Source organism: Dipodomys ordii, unplaced genomic scaffold, assembly GCF_000151885.1.
Source record: "Dipodomys ordii isolate 6190 unplaced genomic scaffold, Dord_2.0 Scaffold48, whole genome shotgun sequence".
Taxonomy (NCBI): Eukaryota; Metazoa; Chordata; class Mammalia; order Rodentia; family Heteromyidae; genus Dipodomys; species Dipodomys ordii.
Genome location: NW_012267264.1, coordinates 10,572,370 through 10,588,711, shown reverse-complemented (window position 1 = coordinate 10,588,711; position 16,342 = coordinate 10,572,370).

Sequence of the window (16,342 nt, the reverse complement as noted above, 5' to 3'; positions counted from 1 at the left end):
ATTTCTATAGGAGTCATCCTGACCTCTCTCTTATTTTAATATTGTCATAGCTCCTTATAGGGTTAGTTTTCCACACCTCTAGTCTATTCTCAGTATGAAAGTGTGACTCTAACAATATAGCCATTGTCACGTAAAACTGAAATGCTTTCCAAGATGGCCTCCAGTTGTGACTTGAATCCCTGTCTACTCATACCGACCTCACATCCTGATCTTAGGGTTGCTGTGCTTCTCCTCGTCATCCTGCTCAGGACTGCATCCATGCCATACTCACTCTTCCCTGGCTGTTCTTCACTCTCAACTCAGAACCTAGACTCTAGCTGTTCCTTCTGCCTGGAATGTACAGTACAGTACTTCATTATCCCTGCGAAAATGTCCTGATACTTTCAAGTTGTGTGTCACCCATGAATTTCTAGGTGAAGCTTACTATAACTTGTCTATTCCCCTTTTCAACACAATCAGAATCTCAATCTTTACCCTATTTCCTCTTTATATCAATCACACAATCCATTCTAGTATTCTGTTTGATTTACTATGTTAACTGTGTGTATTTTCCCTAGTATGTAAACAAATAGTAGGAGTGCAGTGAATATTTGTCAAATTATATATTTACTGCATGTTGAATGACTTCAGTTCTTTCCATTATTCCTGCTAAATAACTTTGCCATTAAAAAAAAGCTGTTTAATGCTTTTAAGAATTGTATAGTTTTCTGTTTCTGTTTTTAATTTTCAAAAGGATATTTTTGGAGCAGTGGTCTCAGTGCTAAACCTTAATCACTTGCATTTGCATTTTATGTAGTCCTCTGGTTTGCTTATTGAAATGACACATGTCTAGAAAATGGAACTCACCAGCCACTATTACATGTCCTGTTGGTGCTTTATGGCTGAGCTTACTTCATCTAGTTCACTTCATAATTTCTTGAAAAATTTGGCAAAGATTTCATAGTGCTGTGAAGGCATGTGGTATACTCTTGCTGTTGTGATTATTTCTCTCTGGGATTATAACATTGGAGAGACTTAAATAAAAGATTGAATCATTCTTATACCTGGAAGTCTTTATTACTGTACTTCATCAATTCAATCCTACTAAATCATTAATTTATTTTACGTATATGCTTACACAACCATGGTGAAAAACGAATCTGTGAAACTGTAACAAAATGAAGTACTCTCTTTATTGCATACCATCACACAATTTGTGTAAAGCAGAAGACTTCTTTGGAAATTCTCTTAAGTATTCCTATTCCTATGACATTAAAGCCTGGCCTTCTATATTGGAAAATAGTGAAAAAATTCATGTTGAAAACATTTAAACAGATATTATAGAAGGATTTTTCAGGCTGGGAAGGTGGCTCAATGTTACATGCATGAAGTTTCAATTCCTCAGTACCACATAAGCAAAAAAGGCAGGAAGTGGTGCTGTGGCTCAAGTGGTAGAGCGCTAGCCTTGAGCTGAAGGGCTGAGGGACAGCGCCCAGGCCCAGAGTTCAGGCCTCATGACCGACCAAAAAAAGAAAAGAACGAAAGAAAAGATTTTCACTGCCATCTCAAAGCTCCAAACTGTGATTCAACCAGTGCATGATAAAAAGCTCAAGGACATGTCTACAGATCCTCATTTTTCTTCTTAGATCCAGGTCTATAATTGTTTTCTCAATTCATCACAATTTCAGTTTGCTAAGACAATTCTGACACAGTCTAAGTTTGTGATGATGTAACCAAATACCGTAAATTAGGTAAACTTCATTTCTGTCATTGTGGACCAAGGTAGTGACATATTTGAGTGTCTGGTGAGAGCATGTTACCTTGCAATTGTTGAAATGCACTTTCTTGCTGTGTCCTTACCTCACACAATAAGCAAGTAGATTTCTTTAGGCCAATTGAAGAAAGACATAAATATTGTTTATAAGGACTGTACCTCAATAATCACCTGAAACACTTACCTCCTAATTTCTAAAGGCACCTTGAGCTTAGGGAGTTTCAGCAGATGTATTTGAGGAGGAAACAAGCATTCATACCTCAAAAGGTATCATGCGGAATATAGATTTAAGCAGGACATTAGGCTCACAATCCAGTGCTTTTTCCATACTATGTCAAAATCCACTTAGTTTAACTTGATAACCTACTGACAGGTGAGATCATATAATTCTGACTATTGCTATCAAGTGGAAAAACTATTATTTTCTACAGTTAGCATAAGGCAATGGAGACATTGAACATCTGTGAAACCTCCAATGTCACAATTAAATTATTACTTGAATCTCCACTCTTCAATTTTTCAGGTCCTTCAATTTATAATCACATAAACAAAACTACTTAACATTAAGCATAATTATAATTCATCTCAATTAATCTAATACTCAAATGAATTGTTATGCTATTATAAATATTTATTTAGAGAAATTTTGGCTCTGGAAATAGTCTAAGGTCTACATTTCATATTTTGGAACATCTATTCTTCAAAATATTGGCACTGTAATTTTTGGTTGCTCATGAAATATTTATTAATGCTAATGCCAATAAAAATAATGCCATGGTGATTATACTCTTCAGTCATTAATGCCTTGAAAGAAGTAATTTGCAAATTGGTACACTGTCATTCAAAGTGTTAATTTACCACATGGGGGTAACAAATTACTCCTGGAATCAGGCTAGGCACAGTTGTCAAGGCCCTGGAGTTTTTCTCCCCTGTAGTATTCACATCCAATCAGTCTCCAAATCTTGTAGAGCTATTTCTACAAGCATTTTATATACTATTCACAATCCCCCCCAAAGATTTGCCACTGTTGCACCTGATTTCAGGTCATTCTTTTCTCTTATAATGGGATTTACAAGGAACTGGTCTCTTTCCTGTCTTTCAGCCTGTGTCAGAAATCATCTTATTGCCAAATGAGCCTTCTCAAAACATGGTTTTGCTTCTCCATTTTCCTCTAAATGAAGATGAAACTTCGAAATTTCTCTCATACACCTGTAGGTTCACATACATGCACTCATATACACAATAGTTCTTAATTTTGTGCACTTTGGAATCTTTCAGTGAATTCTAGATATATTGATTCTGAATAATTGATGGAGAGTATGGCTTGGGCATTGGGATTTTATTAGCCTCCCAGGTGATGCTAATGTGCACTTAAGGCTCAAAACCACTTTTTTTTTAAACTTACTAAAGGGAGTAAATTGTTACAGAAGAAAGAATAGCAATTCCTAAGTGTGAGAGGTTAGCTCTCACTTCTGTTTTTGCCCTTGAGTAAAAGCATTACCTTCAGTGCCAGGCAATACCACTAAATCTGTTTCTTCATCTATAAATACAACATGAAGGAACTGGGCCAGGTTAATATTTTAACTGATATCCTCAACTCAGCATGGTATAAACTTGGCCCTGTATCTGAAGTGAAATTTTTAGTCTCTGTTTGAGTCAGTTTTACAAAATATTACAGGTAAGTTGACAAAAAAATACAAATTACTCTACAATTATAATGAAATTAACTGATATTAGAAGCAAAACATGAGGTAGATATAAGAACTATAAAGAGAATAAAACGATCATATCACTGATCTGTGGATTCACTTTCTTTTACTTTTGTTATCTACAGTTACAGCAGCATTATATCATTATATATCTCAAGTGTAGAAGGATGAATATGGTACAGTAAGATATTGGGGGGACAAGACTGGTCACATAACTTTCACTAAAGTGCATTATGATTTATTCTCCTTTCTATTAGTACTATTAATTTTTTGAGGGGGGGGGTCAGTCGTGGGGCTTGAACTCTGTGCTTGGGTGCTGTCCCTGCGCTCTTCAGCTCAATGAGCGCACTACCACTTGAGCCACAGCACCACTTTCAGTTTTCTAGTGCTTTATTGGAGATAAGAGTCTCACGGACTTTTCTGCCTGGGCTGGCTTTGAACTATGATTCTCAGATCTCAGCCTCCTGAGTAGCTAGGATTACAGGTGTGAGCCACCGGCGCCCGGCTTGTTAACTTCTTATTATGCCTACAAATTAAACATTATCATAGTAATATATGCGTATGATAAAAGACAGCATTTATAGAGCTGAGTATTATCTGAGTGTCAGTCATCCACTGAGTCTCTTGGAATACATTCTCTATTCCTAAGGAGAGGACTATCATTTCTGCATTTTAGGTTATTTGGGCCTCATTTTAAACAGATCAACTGAGTAGGCCATACAAATAAAAGCTAATGCTATATTCCTCGGTGTCATGTAATTTGATATGTATTATCTCTGATTGAATATTCTTGTTTGGCAGCATTGATTTGAGGAATTCGACTTCATCTCCTTTTCCAACTTTATATCTCCAAGCTCTGATGAAGATGTAAGAGATGACCTATTCTTTGGGACTTTTTTTTTTTGTCCTGGGGCTTGAACTCTTGGCCTGAGCTTTGTCCCTGGGCTGTTTTGCTCAAGGGTTGTGCTCTACCACTTTGATCCTCAGCCCATTACTGGTTTTTGAATGATTATTTGGAGAATAGAGTCTCTCAGGGGCTTTAGTGACCAGGCTGACTTCAGCCCACGATCCTCAGATCTCAGCCACCTGAGTAGCTAGCTAGGATTACAGTCATGAGTTACCAGTGCCCTGCCATTCTTTGGAACTTTTTGAGAGTAAAAAAAAAAAAGAGTGTGATGATGATGAAGAGGATGGTGTTTATAAAATTCTTTGTGAAATGGCACCTCCTTGTGCAACTATTTATAGATAATATCTATCTTTCAAATCAACAACTGCTAATGTACAATGAACAATGAGGGTCTAATAGAAATATCCAAATCTGTCTAAAGGGTGACAGATTAAAATCTACAGCAGAATCTCTATACCAACATAAAATTCTCAGTCTTACAAATTGCTCAGATATAGCTAATCCTTGTTCAATTGTCCTCAATGGTAATGTAGTGATTATACTTTGCTTTCAAATGTGTCTTTCTTTCTTATGATGGAATTTTAAGGGTCCACTTAGGACTATAATAGACAATTCTGGAGATAATTCATAGTATCAAGGTGCGCAGACACTTTGGTTTCTTGATAACAATTCCAAATGCAATTGCATGAGAAGAGTGGGCCATGACATCAACCCAAATGGGTCTAGAACCATGAGTGGCTGCCAACGGAGAAGTTCTACAAATCAAAGAACAAGTAGATTATCTAGATCAAAAGTGGAAATGACCCTGAGAGTCTGCAGAAATGGCTAGCAGTGATAGTTTTTATTTTTAACCAAAGTGGTCTAATTTTGTAAAGATGATCTATTCACTTTAAGTACCAACTGGTTTTGTCAGGAATATAATACACAATGTTATTCTTAAGATTTGATTTCTCTAAAGTTCTTGAAAAAAATTCTCTGTGGTTAATTCCTTCCATCCTTCTTATCTTTTCAACTAATATCATCATCATAATAATAAGACTTGTCACCTGTCTGGCAGTGTGCCAAAATCTTAATCCTTTGCTCTCTGTTTCTGTCATTCATCTGAAGGCTTACCTTATGCTACAGCTTTAAGAAGGTTCTTTAGTCAGTTGCTTCAGACAGAAATAATACCAAGGTAGTGTGTGTTATAGAACTTCCTATGAAGTCATGGGCCTTCTACTCCTGGAGACTGACTTGAAGAATGTAATATCTATGATTGTGTTGCATACCTTATTATGGTTGCAATCTCAGGTCAGTTGTCAAACCTAATGGACAAAAAACAGTAAAATTAGCCTGATTGTTCTGCCACTCTGAAGCCAGATTACCAGATAAGATGTTGGTACAATGAGAGGAAAGAAGCAGAGCCCTGGACCTGGAAAGTTTGAAAGCAGAAAACAGTGCTTCAAGGTATTTGTGCTCAGAATTCCCCAAAGCTGTGTAGCAATTTGAGTTGGACTAGGAGGTCATGTCCACACATCCTGATTGGCCACTCTGTAATCATTGCACACTTATTCCTCTATTGTTGTATAGAGCTTCCTTTGGCAGACTGAGAAGATGATTAAAGTATAAACCCCTTAAAGATAAATCCTTGACCTTGTTACCTCTTACGCATTTTGCTGAAGATAAAGGAAATACCTAATTCACAGCAGACATTTGTTCTGTTTTGTTTCAGCTTGGAAATATTTTTTCAAGTCCAAGCTTCATTGTTTTGCAAAACCAGGTCTATTATATTATGACTACAGAAAGACTCAAGACATCAGCCAAAAGTAGAAGGCATGTATTATTACATACAGACTCATTAAAAAAGAAATTGGTAGGTATTGTGGAATATACTTACAATCCTAGCACTCGGGAGGCTGAGACGGGAGAATCATGAGTTTGAAGCCAGCCTAGAGTACAAGTAGAATATTAAGCCAGCCTAGGTGACTGTGTAAGGAGTTCTGCTTCAAAATGAACAACAACAACAACAACAGAGAAACAAAAGAACAAAAAATAGAAGCACAGAGAGAGAGACAGAGAGAGAAATGAAATTCTGGTTGTAGCAGCTCTCTTCTTAATCGTTATTCAGAAAGTTTGATATAATTTTCAAATTTTACTTTGTGTTTATATGGAGTGTTTCCCTAAGGTTGACAGAGGAAGTCTTCCACAGTTTGCCATTTAAACAGGAGAATAATGTGCTGAAGTATATATCATCAGGGTCAACAACACGCTGTTTTGCAAATTAACCTTGGTTATGCTCTAGTCAGTCTGCATGGAGAAGTGAAAGGTTTTCCATCTTGGGTCTTTGTCATTTGTTCACAGGCAATGCCAGCTGTGTCCAAACGGCTTTTTTTTTTTTTCTTGACTACATTTGGATAAACACTGCAATAAATCAGTTCCTTTTACAAAGAAGACTGTAATGTGGCTATACAAGCTTTGGAGATACCAAAAAAAAAAAAACCACAATAGGAGCTGATGTTTACCCATATGATTTAGAGAAAACACTAGAAAATTTTCAACAATAATGATGTCAGAATTATTCAGAAAGCCTATTAGGCTTCTCGTGCTGTTATTTCCATGCAAAAGCATGTTGTCCTAAAGCCAAAGGACATCATGGTTGTTAGTTAAATTAAATGCCTGAGTAAAAGATCTTCATTTTATTTCTTCCTAGCCAGGAGTGGATACTTCTAATATTAAGAAATTTCTTATTTTCTGTCAGATAGAAGAGCTAGGGAGTGGTTAGCAAATATAGGTTAAAGAAGTATTGTAATAAACATAGGAGCAAATACAGTGGTACAGCATTGTAGTTTGTCAATTGAGCATTAAACAACTTAATATATGCATACATAATTTGTACTAGACATATTATGGTCCTTATTTTAACGAAGACGCTTTGTGTCTTATCATACCAAAGTTTGTATATATGTGCTTATTTACCTAATTGTGTATATTTATAGCACAGGATTCCAGCTTTGGGAACCACTAGCAAGAGAAAAAGATGTGAGAAAAACAAAAGCCAGGAGCCACTCTACAACACACTCATTCCCATACCCATCTCTGATCTGCAGGCTTTACTTACAGGACAAAAGCTTTGTCTCCCACTCCTGGTGAGAAGTTCTGTCTGAGTTATTCAGTCCACCTGGCTACTGAATTTGAAACCTGAAACCACTGGGTAAGGAGAATGAGTTGGAGATCTAGAAATCTAGTTTTTTGGACTCATTACTATTGTATAGATGACATGCTCATGAAGCCAGTCCTGGCAAGAAGAGATATAGTTAAAAAATTCACATATGTTAAAGAAATACTAGTATAGATAAGTATTATGAGTAGAATATTACTTTCAGAAGTAGATAGGAACTGATTGATCATTAAATATTAATATATTATATGAAATATGAATTAAAATGTTATCATTAAATTGAATCATATATTTGTGATATTAACCAGGCAATAAAAAATAAAACTTATCTTAAATATCAATTTTCCCTACATTCAAATCCCAATTAATAAGAACAAGCATAGCTGTAGTCTATAAATATTTCATAGTCTCCTACACAGAGATACATATTTTTCTCAATAAAAACTTTCTACATATGCATAAGTTACTGCAAAATAAATTTAAGTATACTAAATCCTGTCCAATCCTGAGACTATTTTTCTTAATAAAGTAATAAATAATTGTCCTGTTAATTTTTAAAAGGCTCTAAGGAAATCATCCTTGTAGGAATCTTTTTGAGTATTCTTAGTGTAATTACAATCATATAACAATGAATACATTTCTAACAAATGGCATTGGGCTTCATATACAAGTTATGGTAACTTTTAAAGAGTTATTTTCTGTAAATGTTTTATAATTTTTGTTACCTTAACAACATGATATTGGTCCTTCATTCTTAAAGAGAAAAATTGTTAGAGTTTTTTTTTCTCCTTACACTAAAGAAGCTTGAAACATGGTGGAAGAAAGTTGCATATAATAATGCCATATCAGTCACAATGAAAAAGACAACTGGGAAAAAAATCTGTGGATATTTGTTTGTAAGAATTCCCACCTTTTCATTTTACCTCAACACATTTTGCTAATATCGTATCCTGTTTGGAAGTCATAACCTTATTTGCTTAGTAGTTTGTTTTGAAGCTAGTCCAGACAAAATTGTTTGGGAGATCTCATGTCAATCAATAACATGGGTATGGTGGGGCATGCCTATGATCTCAGCTAAAGGGGAGACTATAGTTATGTGGATTATTGTCTAAGGCTGGCCCCAGAGGAAAAAATGTTAAACCTTATCTGAAATATTACAAAAACTAAAAGGTACTGGGAAATGTAGCTTAGGTGGTAGAGTTCCTCATAAGCAAATATGAGGTCCTGAGTTCAAGTCCATACTTCCTTCAAGAAAAAAAGACCTAAGGAAATATACTATAGCCATGTTAGGTTAGAATTCTCCTTCCACACCCATGTACCACCAAACACTCCTGGGAAAGGAAATAGGATCCTAAACCATCATGGAGTATATTCTGGGTGCTAGCTTGAGTTTTGTTTTGTTTTGTTTTGGTGGGGTGGTCAGCTCAAGGCTAGCCCTCTACCACTGAAGCCACAGCGCCGCCACTTCCAGCTTTTTTCTTTTTTCTTATGTGGTGCTGAGGAATCAAACCCAGGGCCTCAGGCATGCAAGGCAAGCCCTCTACCACTGAGCAACCTTCCCAGCCCCGTTAGTTTGAGTTTTTAATTCTCTTCCCTTTAGAAAATAATCAATACTGATTTTAGCCTGCTTCACATTCCAGTTTATTACTTTCACATTATTATCTATGGCCATGAACACAAATTCCTGACCTGATCATTCCACTTAAAACCTTTCTTTGTGTCTTCTGAGATTTGAGGTAGCGGATCAGTAAAATTTCCTAGTGTCTTCACTGAATGTGTCCTTCACCACTTTACAGTAACTGAAATGGAAAGTGTTCACCAGTGGCCCTAATTTTTCTCTCAGACTCTACGTACTTTAGGAATATGTGAGATGTATTAGACAAACTCCATTACTGTGACAAATACTTACAGAAAAAAGAATTTAAATAAGGGCATACTTATTTGCATGGTTTTAAAGATTTTCTTTCTATAGGCATCTGGCTCTGTTGCCTTTATTATTATTTGTTATTGTTTGTTTTGCTTTGTTGTCCTTTCTAATTTTATTTCTTTAAATTATCTTATAGTAGTTGACAAGGAACTGTCATGTAATAAAACATTTTATAAATATAAGCTATCTTGATCAATGTCACCTTTCAACATTTTCCCTATCCTCCCAACCCACTTATTCCTGTACTCTTCTTAATTCTGAAGGATATACATTGGATTTTTTTTATTTTTCTATTTTTTCATTGTGTAACCCTACAGAGGGGTTACAATTCCATGGGCAGGATAATGCGTACATTTCTTACCAAGCATTGTTGCCTCCTCCTTTGTTTCCCCTTCCCATCCCTTCCCATTTATCCCCCTCTTCCCCCACGCACGCCAACTGCCTTCTGCCCATCTTCTTCTCGTTATTTGTCCACTTCTTTTTATTGATCCCACCAGACCCCTTTCAAATATGGGTATCCTGTTATTTTATTTTGCGGAACTTTGATTTTGCCTTTCTAAGGAATTACATTATTTGAGTTCTTGAATCTACTGTATTTCAGTTGACATAATTGCATACACTTGAATAATACCCAGAATTATTTACTTATAAGTTTATAAGCTCACTCTAGTTAGAATGGACATTATCATAAAAGCATATGACAATAAATGCTGGCAAGAGAGCCCTAATAAGCTGTTGGGAATGTGAACGTGTTCAGTCATTCTGGAAAGCATGGTGGAAGTTCCTACAAAAAATAAAATAGAATAGCTGTACGATCCAGCAATTCTACACTTGAGCATTTACCCAAAAGATAACAAACAAGAATACACTAAAGCCACCAGCACAACCATGTTTACTGCCAAGGTATAGAATCAGCCTAGATGCCTCACAATGAATGAATGAATCAAGAAAATATGATATACATATATATGTAATGTATAATAAATATAGGGACAATAGAATTTACTTATCCATTAGAAAGAATTTTTAATTTAATTTTTACCTTTGACTAGTTGTACAAAGGAGTAGCTATTCATCAAAATAGTATATGTAAACAATGAGACATTTTTATATAGTTTTTGTTGTACAGATATTGTACAGAGGGGTTATAGTAACATGAGTAAGATAATGAGTACATTTCTTATCTAGTATTGTTACTCCCTCCTTTGATTTCCCCTACCATCCCTTCCCTCCCCTCCTCACTTCTCCAACTCCTCCACCCCCTCCAAGTTGTAAAGTTCATTTTCAACATAGTGCCTTCTACATTTCAGTGTTACAATGGTTCAACCTATATACTTGTTTCAGCATTTTGTTATTTCCCTTCCTATCTTGATCCATTTATCTATTGAGGGGCATCTGGGTTGGTTCCATATCTTAGTTGTGGTGAATAATGCTGCAATAAACAGACTCATGCTGGTAGCTTTAGTATGGACTTGTTTGTGATCATTTGGGTAAATGCCCAAAAGTGGGATTGCTGGGTCATAGAGGAGCTCTATGTGGAGTCTTTTGAGGAGCCTCCATACTGCTTTTCAAAGTGGTTGAACAAGTTTACACTCCCACCAACAATGAAGTAAGGTTCCCTTCTGTCCACATCCCCTCCAGCATCTGTTGTTTTTAGAGTTCTTGATTTTAGCCATTCTAACTAGGGTGAAGTGGAATCTCAATGTTGTTTTGATTTGCTTTTCTTTTATAGCTAGAGAAGTTGAGCATTTCTTCATGTGTCTATTGGCCATTCTCATTTCCTCTTCAGAGAAGTGTCTCTTTAAATCTTTAGCCCAATTATTAATCGGAATGGTGTTTCTTTGAGCACTTGTTGTGGGATTTAATTTTTTGAGTTCTAAGTATATTGTAGATATGAGACCCTTGTCCATTGTATGGCTAGTGAATATCTTCTCCCAATCTATGGGCTTTCTATTGTTCTTGTTAGCTATGTCCTTTGCCATGCAGAAGCTCTGCAGTTTCTTTTTCTTTTTCCCCCCCTACCACCCGTTCCCACTACACCACACTTCCCCAAATCCTCCCCCCACACCAACGTGCCTGAAATTTTAAAGTTCGTTTTCAACATAGCATCTTGAGCATTTCATTGTTAGAAAGGAGTCAACCTGTATTCCTATTAAAGCATTTTGTTTGTTCCCTTCCTCTCCTCAAACAAGACCATACTAAAGCTACCAGCACAACTATGTTTATCACAGCATTATTTACTATAGATAAGATACAGAAGCACTTCAGTTTCATGCAAACCCATTTGTCCAATCTTTCTTTGATTTGTTGTGTTTCTGGGTCTTTATTAAGAAAATTTCAGCCTGTGCCAAGGAGCCCTAGAGTTTCTCCTATTCCTTCCTGTAATGTTTTCAAGGTGTCTGCTTTGACTTCCAGGTCTCTGATGCATTTGGAGTTGATTCTGTTGTAGTGTGATATACAAGGATCTAGCTTTAGTTTTCTACAGGTGTTTAACCAGTTTTGCCAGCACCATTTACTGAAGAGGCTGTCTTTCTTCGATTCTGTATTTTTTAAGCTCACTTTCAAAGATTAGGTGGCTATAGGCCTGTGAATTTATTTCTGTGTCTTCAGTCCTATTCCATTGGTCCTCAGGTCAGTGCCAGTACCAAGCTGGTGTGATTACTAAGGCTTTGTACTCCGGTTTCAAGTGTGGTATTGATATTCCTCCAGCACTGTTCTTTCGACTAAGGATTGTTTTTGTTATTTTGGGTCTTTTATTATTCGATATAAATTTTTAAATTGCTTCTTCTATTTCATTGAAAAATGAAGTTGAGATTGGTATCGCATTGAATTTGTAGATAGCCATTGGCAATTTTGTCATTTTACTAATGTTAATCCTTGCAATCTAGGAGTATGGGAGGTTTTTCTACTTCCTTAGTTCTGCTTTAATTTCCTCTTCAGGTTTTTAAAGTTTTCATCATAGGGGTCCTTCACTTCTTTAGTTAACTCCTAAGTGTGTGTGTGTGTGTGTGTGTGTGTGTATATATATATATTTACACACACACACACACACACACACATATAATTGGTGTAGGGCTATTACAAATATTACAAAAGGAGTTGCTTTCCTGACTGCAGCAGTGCACTTCTCATTAGTGGCATACAGGAAAGCCATTGATTTTTTATTTTTATTTTTTTATTTTTGTCGGACATGGGGGTTGAACTCTGGGCCTGGAACTGTCCCTCATTTCTTCAGCTCAAGGCTAGTGCACTATCACTTAAGACACAGCACCACTTCCGGATTTTTTCTGCTTATGTGGTGCTGAGGAATCGAATCCAGGGCCTCATGCATGCAAGGGAAGCACTATACCACTGAGCCAACTTCCCAGCCCACAGGAAGCCATTGATATTTGAGGTTTAATTTTGTACTCTGCTACTTTGCCAGAATTTTGAATTAGCTCGAGTAACTTGGGAGTGGAGTCCATGGGGTGCTTTAAATACAAGATCATGTCATCTGCAAAGAGGGAGAGTTTTACTTCATCTTTCCCTATCTGGATCTCCTTTAAGTTTGCATCTTGTCCTATTGCTAGACATTCTAATACTAAATTGAAGAGGAGTGGAGTGGACATCCTTGTCTTGTTCCTAATTTTAGGGGAAATGGCTTTAGTATAATGCTGGCTGTAGGCTTGTCATATACAGCCTTGTTTTTCCTTTTTCTTTTTTTCTTTTTATTTTATTTGTGAAGATACTGTACAGAGGGGTTACAATTACATGGGCAGGATAATGTGTACATTTCTTTCTTTTTTTTTTTTGGTTGTGATTTCTTTTTTATTTTATTTTATTTGTGAAGATACTGTACAGAGGGGTCACAATTACATGGGCAGGATAATGCGTACATTTCTTACCAAGCATTGCAGCCTCCTCCTTTTGTTTACTTCCCAGCCTCCCCCCTCCCCCCCAATCCCAATCTTTCTCCTTCCCCCCTTCCCCCCCCTCCCCCGCACCAACGTTGTAAAGCTCCTTTTGGACATGACAACTTGTACTTCTCATTGTTGCAACAGGTCCACCTGTATCTTTAAACAGCTGGTTTTTCCCCATCTCCTCCTCAAGTTATACTGACATCAAATATAGTGAAAGCAGGGGTTATACTGTCGGGGAGGGACTCCTTTTTCTTTTTTTTGTCAGTCTTGGGGCTTGAACTCTGGGCCTGGGTGCTCTCCCTCAGGTCTTCAGCTCAAGGCCAGTGATCTTACACTTGAACAGCAGTGCCACTTCCAGTTTTCTGGTGGTTTATTGGACTTAAGAGTCTCACAGACTTTCCTGCCCAAGCTGGCTTTGAACTGAGGTCTTCAGATCATAGCCTCCTTAGTAGCTAGGATTACAGGTGTGAGCCACCGACACCCAGCACAGCCTTTATTATATTGTGGAATGTTTCACGGATTCCTAGTTTCTCCAGCGTTTTCATCATAAGAGGGAGTTGGATCTTGTCAAATGCTTTTTCTGAGTCTATTGAGATAATCATGTAGTTCTTATCCTTGCTGCTGTTGATGTGATGAATTATATTAATTGATTTATGTATATTGAACCAGCTTTGCATCCCTGAAATGAACCCTGTTTGATCATAGTGGATGATTGTTTTGATGAATTGTTGAAATCGATTGGCCAAATTTTGTTGAGAAATTTTGCATCCATGTTCATCAAAGAAATGGGTCTATAGTTCTCTTTCTTTGATGAGTCTCTGCCTGGTTTTGCGATGAGGGTTATGATGGTTTCGTAAAAAGAGTCTGGTAGTGACCTTTCACTTTCAATTTCACTAAAGAATTGGAGGAGTATTGGTGTGAGTTCTGTGTTGAAGGCCTTGTAGAATTCAGCTGTAAATCCATCCAGTCCTGGGTTTTTCTTAGGGGGAAGGTCTCTGATTGCTATTTCTATTTTCATTTTTGAAATAGGTCTGTTAAGTTGATTTAAATAACCTCAGTTTATTTTGGGCATGTCAATATTTTCTGGAAAGTCATCCATTTCTTCCAGATTCTCAAATGTATTAGCATGAAACTTTGAGAAGTATTCTCTTATAATGTTCTGAATCTTGGTTGTTTCTGTGGTGATGTTTCCATTCTCATCGCTGAGTTTGTTTATTTGGGTGTGTTCTCTTCTTTTGCTGATAAGATTTGCTAAGGGTCTGTTAATTTTTTTAATCTTTTTGAAGAACCAACTGTTTATTTTGTTGATTCTTTCTATGACGTTTTTGGACTCTAATTTATATAATTCTGATTTAATTTTAATTATTTCTTTCCATCTACTGGATTGGGGTTTAGCTTGCTGCTCTTTTTCAAAGAGCATCAGGTGCCTCATTAAATTATTGGTTTCAGAGCTCTTCAATTTGTTGATGTAGGAATTCAGAGCTATAAACTTGCCTCTGAGTACTGCCTTTGCTCGTTGTGTGTTCATTTTTGTTAAATGTCATGGACATTTGAATTTCCTTTCTAATCTCTTCCATGACCCACTGGTGATTCAACAGTGTGTTGTTCAGCCTTCATGTGTTATAAGATTTCCTTTGTTGGCTTTTGGTGTTGAATTCTAATTTTATTCTCTTGTGGTCTGAGAAAATACAGGGTATAAATTTAATGTTTCTGAATTTCCACAAATTTGCTTTGTGACCTAAGTTGTGTATTTTGGAGAAAGTTATGTGTGCTAATGAGAAGAATGTGTATTCTGATTCTGCTTGGTGAAATATTCGGTAGATGTCTGTTATGCCTTGTTTGTCTATGCAGTTGTTTATTTCTGAGCTTTCTCTGTTGAATTTTTACTGGGTTGATCTATCCAGCAGAGAGAGTGTTGTGTTAAAGTCCCCCAAAATTAATGTCTTTGGATCAATATGAGATTTTAGGGAATGTAGTGTTTCTTGAATAAATTTTGGTGCTTTATTATTTGATGAATAGATATTTAGAATTATCTTCCTGAAGGAGAGATACCTTAATTATTATGTAATGACCTTATTTATCTCTTCTTGTTAATTTTTATGTGAAGTTTATTTTGTCTGATATTAGGATTGGAACTCCTGCCTGTTTATGGGAGCTGTTTACTTGGTAGATTTTATTTTAGCCTTTTACTTTCAGAATGTTTGCTTTTGTGGGCAAGGTGTGTCTCTTGAAGGCGGCAGATAGAAGGATCTTGCCATTTGATTCAACTAGACTACGTTGATTAATTGTAAAGTTAAATCCATTATTATTCAGAGTTAGGACTAAGAGGTGTTGATAGTTCTTGCCATGTTACCCACCTTCTTTGGAGCTGTGTCATCTGGGTTCTTCCTATGATTCTATGATTTTCTGTTTGGGGTCATTTCTTGGCCTTTATCATGCTCTTGTTGTTTTTCTATGTGTAGAACATCTTTAAGTATGATTTTTAGAGCTGGTTTGGTGGAGATATATTGTTTCAATTTTTCTTTGCTGTGGAAGGTTTTCATTTGTCCCTCCATTGTGGAGAGTTTAGTGGGGTACAATATTCTTGGTTGATAGTTGTTTGTCTTTAGGGTGTGATATACATCATTCCAGGATCTTCTTGCTTACATGGACTTCGCTGAGAAAATTGAAATTATTCTGATTGGTTTCCCTTTATAGGTTATTGATTTTTTTTTCTGCCTGACAGCTTTATGGATCCTTGGTCTCTATTGATCTTGTGAGGATTACAATGTGACAGTGGGTGAGAAGTCCTATTCTGGTCTGGTCTATTTGGAGTTCTAAAGGCTTCTTGTGTCTGAATAGGCCTATCTTTTTGCATGATTGGGAAGTTCTCTGCTAGGATCCTGTTAAATAAATTTCCTAGACCTTCAACTTCTGTCTTCTACACACTCCTCTACACCCATTAGCATTAAATTAGGACTGTAGGTGATGGCTTCCATATGTTGAATAGA